General features: G+C 39.1%; 1 pseudogene across 1 annotated transcript in view; it reads left to right on the top strand.

Moving 5' to 3' along the window:
- The window catches only part of LOC309849554 (protein-L-histidine N-pros-methyltransferase-like), a 13,797-nt pseudogene extending 2,062 nt beyond the window's left edge, over positions 1–11,735 (top strand). Inside the window, exons 3-6 of the transcript in view lie at positions 543–667; positions 1,679–1,776; positions 4,134–4,283; positions 11,731–11,735. The product of the transcript in view is annotated as a protein-L-histidine N-pros-methyltransferase-like (transcript). The remainder of the gene's footprint in view (positions 1–542; positions 668–1,678; positions 1,777–4,133; positions 4,284–11,730) is intronic.
- The last annotated feature ends 39 nt before the right edge of the window (positions 11,736–11,774 follow it).

Here is an 11,774-nt window from a genome sequence, read left to right as displayed (position 1 = left end):
CCAGGATCCTGAGATCATGACCTGAGCTGAAAGCAGACACTGAGCTGACTGAGCCTCCCAGCCACCCCTGCGGCTTAGATCTTGAGCATTGCCGTCAGCCTTCATTCTTTCCGAAAGGGTGTTGTGCCTTCCAGAACTACTGACTCGCTGAGAGTTTGTCTTATGATTTTCAGGAGGATCATTGAACTGCAGTTCTTGGAACAATTGGCTTGTCTATTTTAATAAATTTAATAAATACTTAATTAACCTTGTTTCTAATATGTAGCATTTTCTATGTTAATCTAAATTTTAAGAAGTTATCTAACATCATAAAAAATACTGGTTTTACAGAAGTGGTAAAAATTGAAGCCAAAAGTGGATCTGTTCCAAATAATGCCTACTTCACACATCATTGATATGGAATTCGGTCTTCCACTGAGTAATTTTTTGGAAGATGTTCATCTCTATAAGATTTTTGACTTGTTATGTGATCTTATGCATAATTCTGCTAGATTTTACAGCATTGGTGTTATAATCCTAAAGTCCTATTTTCTGTTTTCTAGGAAATTGGAGAATTATTACAAACAAGAGGTCGAGAGTTTGGGGTAACCACTGGTAGGAAAAGAAGGTGTGGCTGGCTGGACCTGGTTTTGCTCAAATATGCTCATATGATTAATGGATTTACTGCGTAAGTTTCTTAGAAACATTTCTTTCAGGGAACTAAGGTACAGTTCATGACCACAGGTTACATTTTGTGGAGTGCAAGCTTAAAAAGTAGTACCCTGGTAGAAAAAGTTCACTGTTTAGACTCCAGAGGAAATCGTAGCTCAGGGTTCAAGTGGACCAAGATCTAGGGAAGGGGACCCACAGGAAAAGGCCCCAGGTTGTCTTCCTACACATCCACAGTTGGGAAAAAGGAATCCTGTTACTCCCCCGTGCATGTCAGTATAGAGGGAAGTGAGGTAGGTGGGTAGGTAGGTAGATGGTGCATTTTGCTTATATGGAAGGGAGGCAATATAACCCATTTAGGGCCTGATTAATGTCTAACTCAAATCTCAGATTCACGCGTTGTGCCATGACTTTGGTTAAGTGAATCTTTCTGTGCCTTTTCCATCACCTTTAAAATCTAGATAATAATTGGGGCGCCTGGGTGGCTCAGTGGGTTAAAGCCTCTGCCTTCGGCTCTGGTCATGATCCCATGGTCTTGAGATCGGGCCCCACATCGGGCTCTCTGCTCAGCAGGGAGCCTGCTTCCTTCTCTCTGTCTGCCACTCTGTCTACTTGTGATCTCTCTCTGTCAAATGAATAAACAAAATCTTAAAAATAAATAAATAAACAAAATCTAGATAATAATATTACCTACTTCGTGTGGGTGTTTTGAAAATTAGATGAGAAATACAGTGAGAGCATATAGCACCCTGCCTGGCTCCCTGAAATCACCTGGTAAAAAGTTGCTGTTCACACATGTACATAAATATGTAAACAAATGTATTCCTGTTTGTAATAATTTGACTTAACTTCCAGCAAATAACAAATAAAGGATAAAAAACAAATAATTTACAGATAAGAATGCCAAACCTACTGTTCTCTCTAATTGTACAGATTTTTCCTTTGAAACTATTTCCCAGGCAGTTTATTGGGAGATTTGATATATTTTGAAGAGGTTTGCTGTTTGAACATTGCTTTTCCTTCCACTTAGGTTGGCACTTACCAAATTGGATATTTTGGACATGTTTACGGAAATAAAAGTTGGAGTTGCTTACAAGTTAGATGGTGAAATCATACCTCATTTCCCAGGTACTTTTTTCTATCTGTGATACAAAGAATATTATTAGGTGAACATGTTGGAGCCATTTCATGAAGTTCTGTGTAGTTTGTGGTATAGAGCCACGGGGTTGGTACCCTCTTTGTGGATAGCACAAGTATATTCACATGTTATTGGCATTTGTTTCATAGCTGCTGTGCATTTGAATCCTGGATTGCAGTAGTAAGCATGTGTTCAGACTCAAAATAGGAAAGAGAAACATGGTCCCTCTGAGCTCAGCCAGCTGTGCTGTTCCCAAATCTCATCTTCCCTACTTTGAAAGTAACTTCTATGTAGGCATGCTTCTCTTCCTGGAGAAACGTGGGGTAGGAAAAAAGAGTGCTACTCAAAAGAGTAAGCAGGCTCCTAATACATTTACCTACCCTGTTCTCGAAGCCATAGGAATGATTTTCTCATCTCCTATGTCAAAAGTGGGTGGTTGTAGGAAGACTTCCTACATGAGGCACTGTGTTTCTTCAGGCATATCTTTAGTTACAAGATTTTTTCAGTTACTCAGGAAGTTCCATAAATGTTTCCAGCTTCCAGAATAGGAACTGTTCATTTGTTTAGTCACCGTATAAGCCTGGGAATATGCCAAACAAAGGAATATGCACTTGAATGAAACTTGGTAGGCTGGTACAGGTTTTGTGACTTGATGGTGATGACCAGTCCTTGGCAACCAAGGATCACCTCAAGTTCTTAGAAACACATTTAAAATCATTACCTGTTAGTCTGACATCTGGGCTATCTCCAGTCTTGTTTCTCTTGACTATTCTTTTCCTTGATTGTGGATCACTGTTTTATGACCAATGACTTCTGGTTGAATGTGCTTAACAGTGTAGTGACTCAGATTCTGTTATCCTCCTCTAAAGAGTGTTGGTTCTTGTTTCAGGGGACAGTTGAATTACTGGCTGATCCTCTTGAACTTGCGCATAAGCTCAGTTTTCTGCTCTGTTAGTATAGTTACATGAGTGCCCTGGGTATTGCCCAAACCTTTAACCTGGTGTGGATCAGTCTCCAAATTCTGTCTCCTCTGTGGATCTCGGTAGCTTGGTTTTAGGCTTTGTTATGGAGGGTCAGTAGTCAGTTATACTCGTGAACATGGTTTTTTACATTTTAAGGAGCAGCCTTTCTGCTCTCCCAGCTGGACGCCAGGAGAGTTACCAAGGTGTAAAGAGATCGCTCTAGTCGGGCAGTGCTGGAGCTCCGGTGTACCCCGTCCCACCCCTTCTCTTAGCACTGCTTGACCTCTAGAACCTGTCCCCTCAACTGTGTGACAGCTAACATCTGGTAAGCCTTCCAGTGATCCCATGGGTCCTTCCCATGTGAAGGGACTCTCACACGGACTTCGGAGGGGTGAGAGCTCCATGTATAGCCCCCTCCTCTGACACTTGACCGTGATGCCTCTCGCCACTTCAGCTTCCCTGAAACCTGATTATCCGCCTTCTCAGCTCAGTGGGACCACTGTTCTCCACTGACTCTGGTGTCGTGGCTTCCAGTGGCTGGGAAATTGTCCCTGGGCAGAGAGTTGCATAGTTTCAGGGCTTGCTTGGGAGCTTTCTTTTTCTCAGAACCCATGTTTTTGTGCTGCCTGTTGTCCACATTGACCAGTTGAGGGATTTGGGCTGTTCCAAGGAGGCAGCTCCCTTCAGCGGGGGGCAGTTTCTGAGCACGAGTCCTCCGTGGGCAGTGCTTCCACAGGCGGGGGAATGAGTGTCTCAGTCCTGACTTGGGAAGCCTGGACCGAATCCCCACAGCATCCGCTGTAACAGCTCTAGTTAAACTGTTCTTACCTTTTGTACATTTTCCGTTCCTGTTAGGAGATGCAGAGAAAATGGTTAGGTGAGATAATAAAGAAAATTTCCCGGTCAGCTTTGTGCAATCACAAAATCAGTAGCTCTCCCAGATGAGAGCACGTTTGCAAGTCTCCTTTCTGTGAGAGGTGGCAACCTCTCCTTTCTGTGAGGTTGCCACCTGTATGCAACCATACATAGGTCCATAATCTCTAATCCACAGTCGGGTATCTAAAATCTCTAAAAATGGAAAGTGTAAAGTTTGGCACCAAAGTCCTTTGACAGCAAAACTTGAGTTGCTATTAGAACTAATAATCTCTCTGCTTCGAGTGAATTAGCCTGTCGCTGCAGGACTGTGTTGGATTATGAAAACGTTGCCTCAGGTGGTCAGTGTCCAGTCTGACCTTCCTGCACTCTGGGAAACTGCATTCGCATTCCAGAACTCCTCTGGCTCCAAGGATTTTCATAAGAGATCATGAACCTTTGACATAGAAAAAGCTGTTTGGCAACAGGCAGCATTCCACCATGGAAAAACAGATTTACTCTTTAACTTTCAGCAAACCAAGAAGTCTTAAATAAAGTTGAAGTTCAGTATAAGACGCTGCCTGGTTGGAACACAGACATATCAAATGCAAGGACGTTTAAAGAACTACCTGTTAATGCACAAAATTACGTTCGATTTATTGAAGATGAACTTCAAATTCCAGGTAAGTGTACTTTATGAACAACGGTCTTTCTTCTGTTTCTAACTTAACGGTCTACCTTTGAGATACAATAAAAGAAAGATCAGTATTATTTTGTAGAGTGTTCATGATTTGCAGCAATGCCCTAGAAAATATAAAATAATCTTATTTCTTAGAGTAAATATAGTTATCTTTCTTTAATCCTTTGTATGCCTGAAGACAGTAGGTTACCTCACACTGTTTTGATTCTGTCTTAATTCTCTACTACTCTGGTATTTACCCCGTGACATTCATGCTTGTTGCTTTCTTCCTCTTAGTCACAAAGCCTTTTGTATCTTCACCTCCACCAAAAATGGTTTGTGGTTTTTCCATTTGCGATTAAACTACCCTTGGGAATTGGGGGGGTTGCTTGAATAATTAGGAAATTACTGGTGCAGAAAATAGGAAATCCGGTTTGAAAAAATATAAGAGGAGAGGAAAGAATAAAACTTTATTAAAAAACAAGCTGGCCAGGGAGTTGTCCGGGGAGTTAGGCATAACCAGGTCATAGCTGTGACTAGTTAATGGAAGTTTTTAACACATTGCTTTCTTCCTTCTACTTGTACGGGTAGAGATTGAAAAGACAAAAGCAAAGTGGGTAGAAGGTGTCCTTTATGTAGAATCTATTGTGTAGTTATTCTGATTTGTATTGTGGTTCGTCTCAAGTACTAGTCTTGTTTTCCAGATTGCTAGCTGCCCCAGCCAGCGTGATGTCCAACTTAGTCAGCATGTTTGCTATGGCTCTTAGTCAACATTTTTTTGAAATACAAGCGAGAGTGAATTTAACAGTGTCCTGTATAAAAATTCCATGAAGGTTAACCCATGTGGTATAATTAATATTTAGAGATTCCTATAGACTGGTTTAGTCTGTGCAAGTTAAAATAGTATTCTCTTCCAGATGTTTCTACATTTTGAGATGCAAAAGTTACACTGTCACCTCTTAGCATCCTGCTTTTATCAAAGATGCTTAGATCTCATCTAGTAATTAGGGACTTAATCCAGGGTTCAATAAGTCTCTGGTGGTTTGGGCCAGTATTTTGCTAACCTAAGTATTAGGCTTTGAGGACTTGGAAATACCACGTGATTGAAACTGGAACTGGTAAGGCACACACCAGCACCGGTGTGTTCCGTTTAGAAATCAGCCTGGTCTTCTAGCAGGACAGCAAAGGATAGCAGAAGGCACCTGGAAAGTTAAATAGTGACCCTGAGAAGAGTGGGGATCTTTTCATCCCAAGGATTGAACATTATAAATGAATTGATACTATTCTTGTACTTTCTTCCCTTACCAGTGAAATGGATCGGGGTAGGTAAATCCAGAGAGTCTATGATTCAGCTCTTTTAAGGATTTCCAGTGACGCAAGAAACACTCCTTCAGGAGGGAGGGAAAGGACTATTAAATATTTCATTTATGATCTGCAAATTTCAAGAAGGCAGACATCGAAGTGAGTTTTAAGCCCTAGAGTTGTTTCCAGTCCCTGAAGATGGCTGGCTGATGTGGAGAGAAACTTCTGGCTTGTTCCAGTGTCAGCCACCTCCGCTGGCAGAATCGCCGAGTCATGTGTTGCTCCTGCTGCTCACGGTGCCACGTTTTCTTTCAGTGTTTAGTCATAGTATGATCTGTGTTGTTTGAAATCTAAAATAGAATTCCTTCCAGTGTAGTTTTTCTTCTCTATTGTCATTGTGCGTTCTTAGGTTTTATCTCTACTAAACGGGAAGAACAATTAATGCAGTTTTGCACAAATATTTTTTACATTCTGGTCATTCAATTTGTCAGTGTGATCTTTGCCGTTAGGAAAAAAATGATGAAAAGAGGATTCTGTAAACTTTTGTAATGCTATAAATTCTGTTTAACTTGTGAACTGTTTATTTTCTGCTGAGACCATTGCAAATTTGAGCTTTGGCGAGGGAGGGGGAGGGGATTATATTCATGTATCCTTTAATTTGTACAGAACACAAAACTTACTTCTCTGTAAATTATTTAATACATTGGGCATTTAATTAAATGTCCAGAGAAAGATGTTCCCTAAAACAACAATCTTAATGTTTAAAAATATTAGTCATTAAAAGATCGTTGTGATAATTGGTGGATATTTTTCTTTAATTTCAGGCATTAACTCTGAAATGTATAGCTGGTTTTTTTTGTTTTTTTCTTTTAATCTTACCATTATTTCTAAATCTAGTGGATTGATTTTCAACATTGTGCCTGCCAGTATGCCTACAGAATCATCTATAAGTGTCCACATGAACCCAAATTGTCAGTCATAATTTTGATCATGCCTTTATTTTTTCTTTCTTGGAAAAAAAGAGGTGTTGTTTTGACAATTAGGCTTAACCTACTGTGTTGTAGATTATCCTTCAGTGAACTATTTTAAATGTTTAAATTAGGTGCCACTTAAATTTATTTTATTATACCATCAATAGCTGATTAAAAAGAACCAAATATTTCTAGTATGGTTTGTGTATTGTGTTTTTGTTCTAGTAAAAGAAGTACTGGTAATACTAGTATATAAAAAAAGAGCTTTATTCCTGTAGTATGTAGGGATGGGGTGGGGAGACATCAAAACAGACTTAGAAAAGAATGTAAATACCTTTTGTCTTCACTAGAACTATTTTTATCAATACTTCAGAAAATTCTGAAATAGAGCCAGCCTTGCTGGATTCAATAAACAAAAAGGATAGTACAGATGATCTTACAAGCCCATTGCCAATCAATAATGACTTTTGTGTAAAATTCGTATTTAATATTACAATAAATAATTTTTATTTATGCTAATGGAAATTGAATGGGCTTTTTATTTCTCCTTACCCTTTATCTTTCTACTTGAACTACTTATCAGGTTGAGTTGAAACGGGGTTTTTAAGTCCACATTCTCTTCTTGGCTAAAAGTGTTGTGTTACTGAAACCATTTTAGTAATGGTCCAGAGGCAGATGTGAAGAACTCGTTCTCCAAAGAGATTACTAAACAAATAAACTTAAAAAACAAAACCACCACCAACAAAAAAAAAAAACAAAAAAACCCTCTTAACTGAGACATCACCTGGATGTCTCAGTTTGAAGATCATGCGACTTGGTCCCAGGTCGTGTTTGAGCCCCACGTTGGGTATAGAGATTACCAGAAAAAACAAATGAAGAAAAAAGCATTGATTCTCCAAGTCACTGCTTTTTTTTTTTTTTTAATCAAAAAAGTGCAAATCTATTGATGTTGATAGACATTTACTCAATTTTGACCAGGTTGAGTGATTCTCGCCTCTCAGTCTTTAGAGGTGTAAGTTGGTTAAGAGAGAGGTTCTGATCTTCAGATTCAGTTGTCTTGAAATCCTAGGTAACTATTACAGTAATCTCTACTGGACAAGAGTATTTGCTAGAATCTGCTAGGTGTTGGGGGTGCAGTGGTGTATTGTAAGGCAGCAGCCAGATAAACGTATTTGTAAGCAATCTGTGCCACAATGAGAAAGTGCAGGGTGTTAGGAAGGAGAACTTAACGTCAGTTCAGAAAGAGTCAGAAATGGCCTGTAGCAGAAACGGGATTCAAACAGATCAAGAGGGTGAGTAGTCAGGAACAAGGGCAAAGACCCAGAGGCTGAAAACATTTTGGAAAGTTGGGGCAACTGAAAAAAATGAATGAGGGGCTGGCGAGGCAGATAAAGTTGGCAGAAAGTTAGAGGAGGACTCTGCCAAATAACCAAAATGTGTTTCCCCAGAAAAAAGGTCAAGGCCAAAATGTAATAGATGCGATTATGGAGGCATAACAGGGACACAGAAAAACTGAAACAAATTTTAAAGCACAGTAGAAGGGAACTACATGGCAGAACAAGGTATTTCGGTGGGGAGATGCCCTTTTTAATATATTTATTTTTTATATATTAGTGGATTGATAGAGCTGAATGTCCTTCACAATTGCGTATGTGAGTTGAATGCCATTCCAGTCCGAATTGCCAGGGGATTGTCTAACTAGACAAAATTATATTGAAACTTTGGTGGAAAAATGAATGTGCAAGAATTCCTAAGAGAATTTGTGAAAAAAGTGTGTCAAGAGGTTGTTCCTCACCAGCTGTTAAAACACTGTTGAGCTCTTGTAGTCAGAGTAAGTGATGTTGTCATGGGAATGAACGAATACACAAGGGGAATGCACTGGGCATTTCAGAGGTAACTGCAACATACATGGGAGCTTGATAATAGAGGCTTAAGATGGCATTTCATGTCATTGGAAAGTACATTTAAAAATGATAGCAGAAGACCATTATTATTGCAGAAATATTTCTCCCCTCAAATCCATCAGTGTTTGCTTCATATATTTGGGGCCCCTGTTTGGTGAATATATATTTATATATTTATATATTATATATTTATATTTATATATATTTATATATTTAATATTTCTTGATGACTCCTTTATCAAAACATAAGTCCTTTGTTGTGACAGTTTTTGACTTACTCTATTTTTTATGATATTAGAACATCTTTTTCCATTCTTTAATTTTCAGCCTACTTGAATTTTTGGATCTAAAGTGAGTAACCTAAATAAATAAATAAATAAAGTGAGTGAGTGACCTGTAGACTGCATTACATGACCTTGGGTTAGGCAGAAGACTTTTTAAAGATGATAGTGAAAATACAATCTATAAGTGAAAAACTCAATAAATTGGACTTGATCAAAATTTAGAACTTTCATATTTCAAAAGATACCTCTACAAAAATGAAATGGCAAGCCACAGATAAGGAGAAAATATTTGCAAAGTATGTATCTATAAAGAACTCGTATCCAGAATATATAATGATATACAATGATCTGGTATAATTAAAAAGAAAATAACCTAATTCAAAAATGGTCAAAATATTTGAATAGACACTTCACCAAAGATATATAAATGACCAAGAAAAGAAGTAGCAACATCATTAATCACATTACGAAAATGCAAACTAAAACAACACATCCCTTCACAACAATTAGAATGGCTACAATAAAAAAGACACACTATTACATGTATTGATGAGGATATGGAGAAATAGGAACCCTTTATACATTGCTGGTAGGAGTGTAAACTGGTGCATTTTAGAAGGTTCTTCTAAAAAGTAATTATAAATGTAAAATATGATCTAGAAACTCCACTCCTAGGTGTCTAGCCAAGAGAAATGAAAAGATATGTCCACACAGACTTACAAATGCTGCACAGATGAATGAAGAAGAGGGAGTATATCTATATAATGGGCAAAAAAGGGGATGAAGTCCCTGGTATGACTTCATAACATTACAGTAAATGAAAACAGCCAGATACAGAAGACGACATATCCCATGATTTCACTTACATGAGAGGTCCAGGAAAGGCAATTTAATAGAGACAGAGAATAGATTTGTGAGGTTGGGGGCAGGAATGGGGAGTGACTGCAAATGGGCACAAAGAATTTTTTAAGATTTTATTTGAGACAGAGAGAGAGAGAAAGCAAGATCACAAGCTCTGGGGAGGGGGCAGAACAACAAGCAGACTCCCCACTGAGCAGGGAGCCCAGTGGAGGGCTGGATCCCAGGACTCCAAGATCATGACCTGAGCCAAATTCAGACAACTGACTGAGCCACCCAGGCGCTCCTGGCACAAATAATTTTTATGGGGTGATGGAAATGTTCTAAAATGGGATTATGGTGATGGTTGCACAGTTTTTTAAATTTACTAAATCACCACACTGTATTTTTTTTTTTTAAGCTTTTATTTATTTGGCAGGCAGAGAGAGAGAGAGAGAGAGAGGAGGAAGCAGGCTCCCTGCTGAGCAGAGCGCCCAATGCGGGTTTCGATCACCGGACCTGGGATCATGACCTGATCTGAAAGCAGAGGCTTTAACCCACTGAGCCACCCAGGCGCCCAACAATGGAAATTTAAAAAACACACTTTCAACAAGTGGGTCAAGGAAGAAATCACAAGGGGCATCAGGAAACACTTAAAGATGAATGACAAGGAAGGCACAACAGTAAAACCATGGGATGTTGCAAGCATGGGCAGTTCAGTTCAAGAAACTGAAGACAGTTAAAGGTCTCACATCGACAACCTAACTTTACACCTTAAGGTGCTAAAAAAAGAAAGCAACCTAAACCCAAAACCAGTAAAAGGAAGGAAATAGTAAAGATGAGAGTGAAGAGAAACAAAATAGAGACTAGAAAACAACAGAGAATATCAGTGAAACTGAAATTTGGTTATTTTAATTCTCTGTGTTTTCGTGTGTGAGGCCACAGCATAAACCCCTGCATATGAGAAGTTTCTGGTCCCTTGATGATTTTCTCTTATTTTTTCTGTTCTGTCTCTAGGATGCTTATTAGTCAGATGATAGACCCCCTAATTTATTGTTCTAGGTCTCTTATTTTTTTTTTAATTTTTATTTTTAAAAAGATTATTGTGAGAGAGAGAGCACACTTGAGTGGGGGTGGGGAACAGCAGTGGGGAGGGAGAAGAAGGGGGTCAGAATCTCAAGCAGACTTCCCTCTGGGTGTGGACCCTGATGTGGAGCTGATCTCATGATCTGAGCGGAAACCAAGAGTCAGACACTTAACAGACTGAGCCACCCACGTGCCCCTCTGTGTCTCTTTTACAACAAAAATCTTCTTTGCCTTTCTATTCCATAAAGAGTTTTTCAGATTTTTCTTCCAGTGCTGTCAGATTTTTAATTTTAGCAATCATAGTTTTCATTTCCAAGAGCTTTGGAAAGATTGTTCATGTTAGTGGATGTCATTATTTTGAGGCATCCTTTGTCAGATGACAATGTTACTCTGTTAGCTTTGTTTAGGTTCCTTGGTGTTCCCCGAATTGTTACCTCCGGCATCATTTCTTCTCTTTATTTTGGTCTTTGTCTTTCATGTTACGTTGTTTTTCCAACTCTCAGGTGATGGTTAGCTCTTCACATCTGAGACCATGGCAATGGAACACAACCAGAAATTGTGTTCCTGGGGGAAGTTTATCAACTGGTAGGCTTCATTTTGGGGTGTTGAGTGGGGAACCAACTTGTATGTTGGGGGGTTACTAGGGGCCAGAATGTAGGATTCTTTTCTTCAGGATCCTTCATTTCTTTAGAAAAGACCCTCTAGTTTTTTGCCGGAGGAATTGATGCCCAATTGTTCAGATAGGCGCATTCACTCTCTGTGTATAGACTTTAAATTAGTCCTTTTGTATTTTACCAGTCTCATAGGTCACTACATTCACAGCAACTTTAGGGTCTGTGGTGTTGGCAGTCTTCCTTCTTGGCTACATCCCCAAGATCTTTTACTTTTTTTTTCTAGCAGTGAGTGATGCAATTATTGAACGGATAATATTCTTACCTGGTCCCCCGTATAACTGCTGGATTATATGTAAGATGGTTTGTCAGCATCAGCAATGAGACTGCTGTTGGGGCTGATGTGCGAACAGATGGCAAGTTCTCTTAAACTTGACTCTTTATTCCCTGCCCTAGGTTGATCACCTAATTCTGAAAAGAATTTGCAACAGGTAAATATT

Source organism: Mustela nivalis (genome assembly GCF_964662115.1).
Source record: "Mustela nivalis genome assembly, chromosome: 16".
Classification (NCBI taxonomy): domain Eukaryota; kingdom Metazoa; phylum Chordata; class Mammalia; order Carnivora; family Mustelidae; genus Mustela; species Mustela nivalis.
This window is presented reverse-complemented; position numbering and strand designations above follow the sequence as displayed.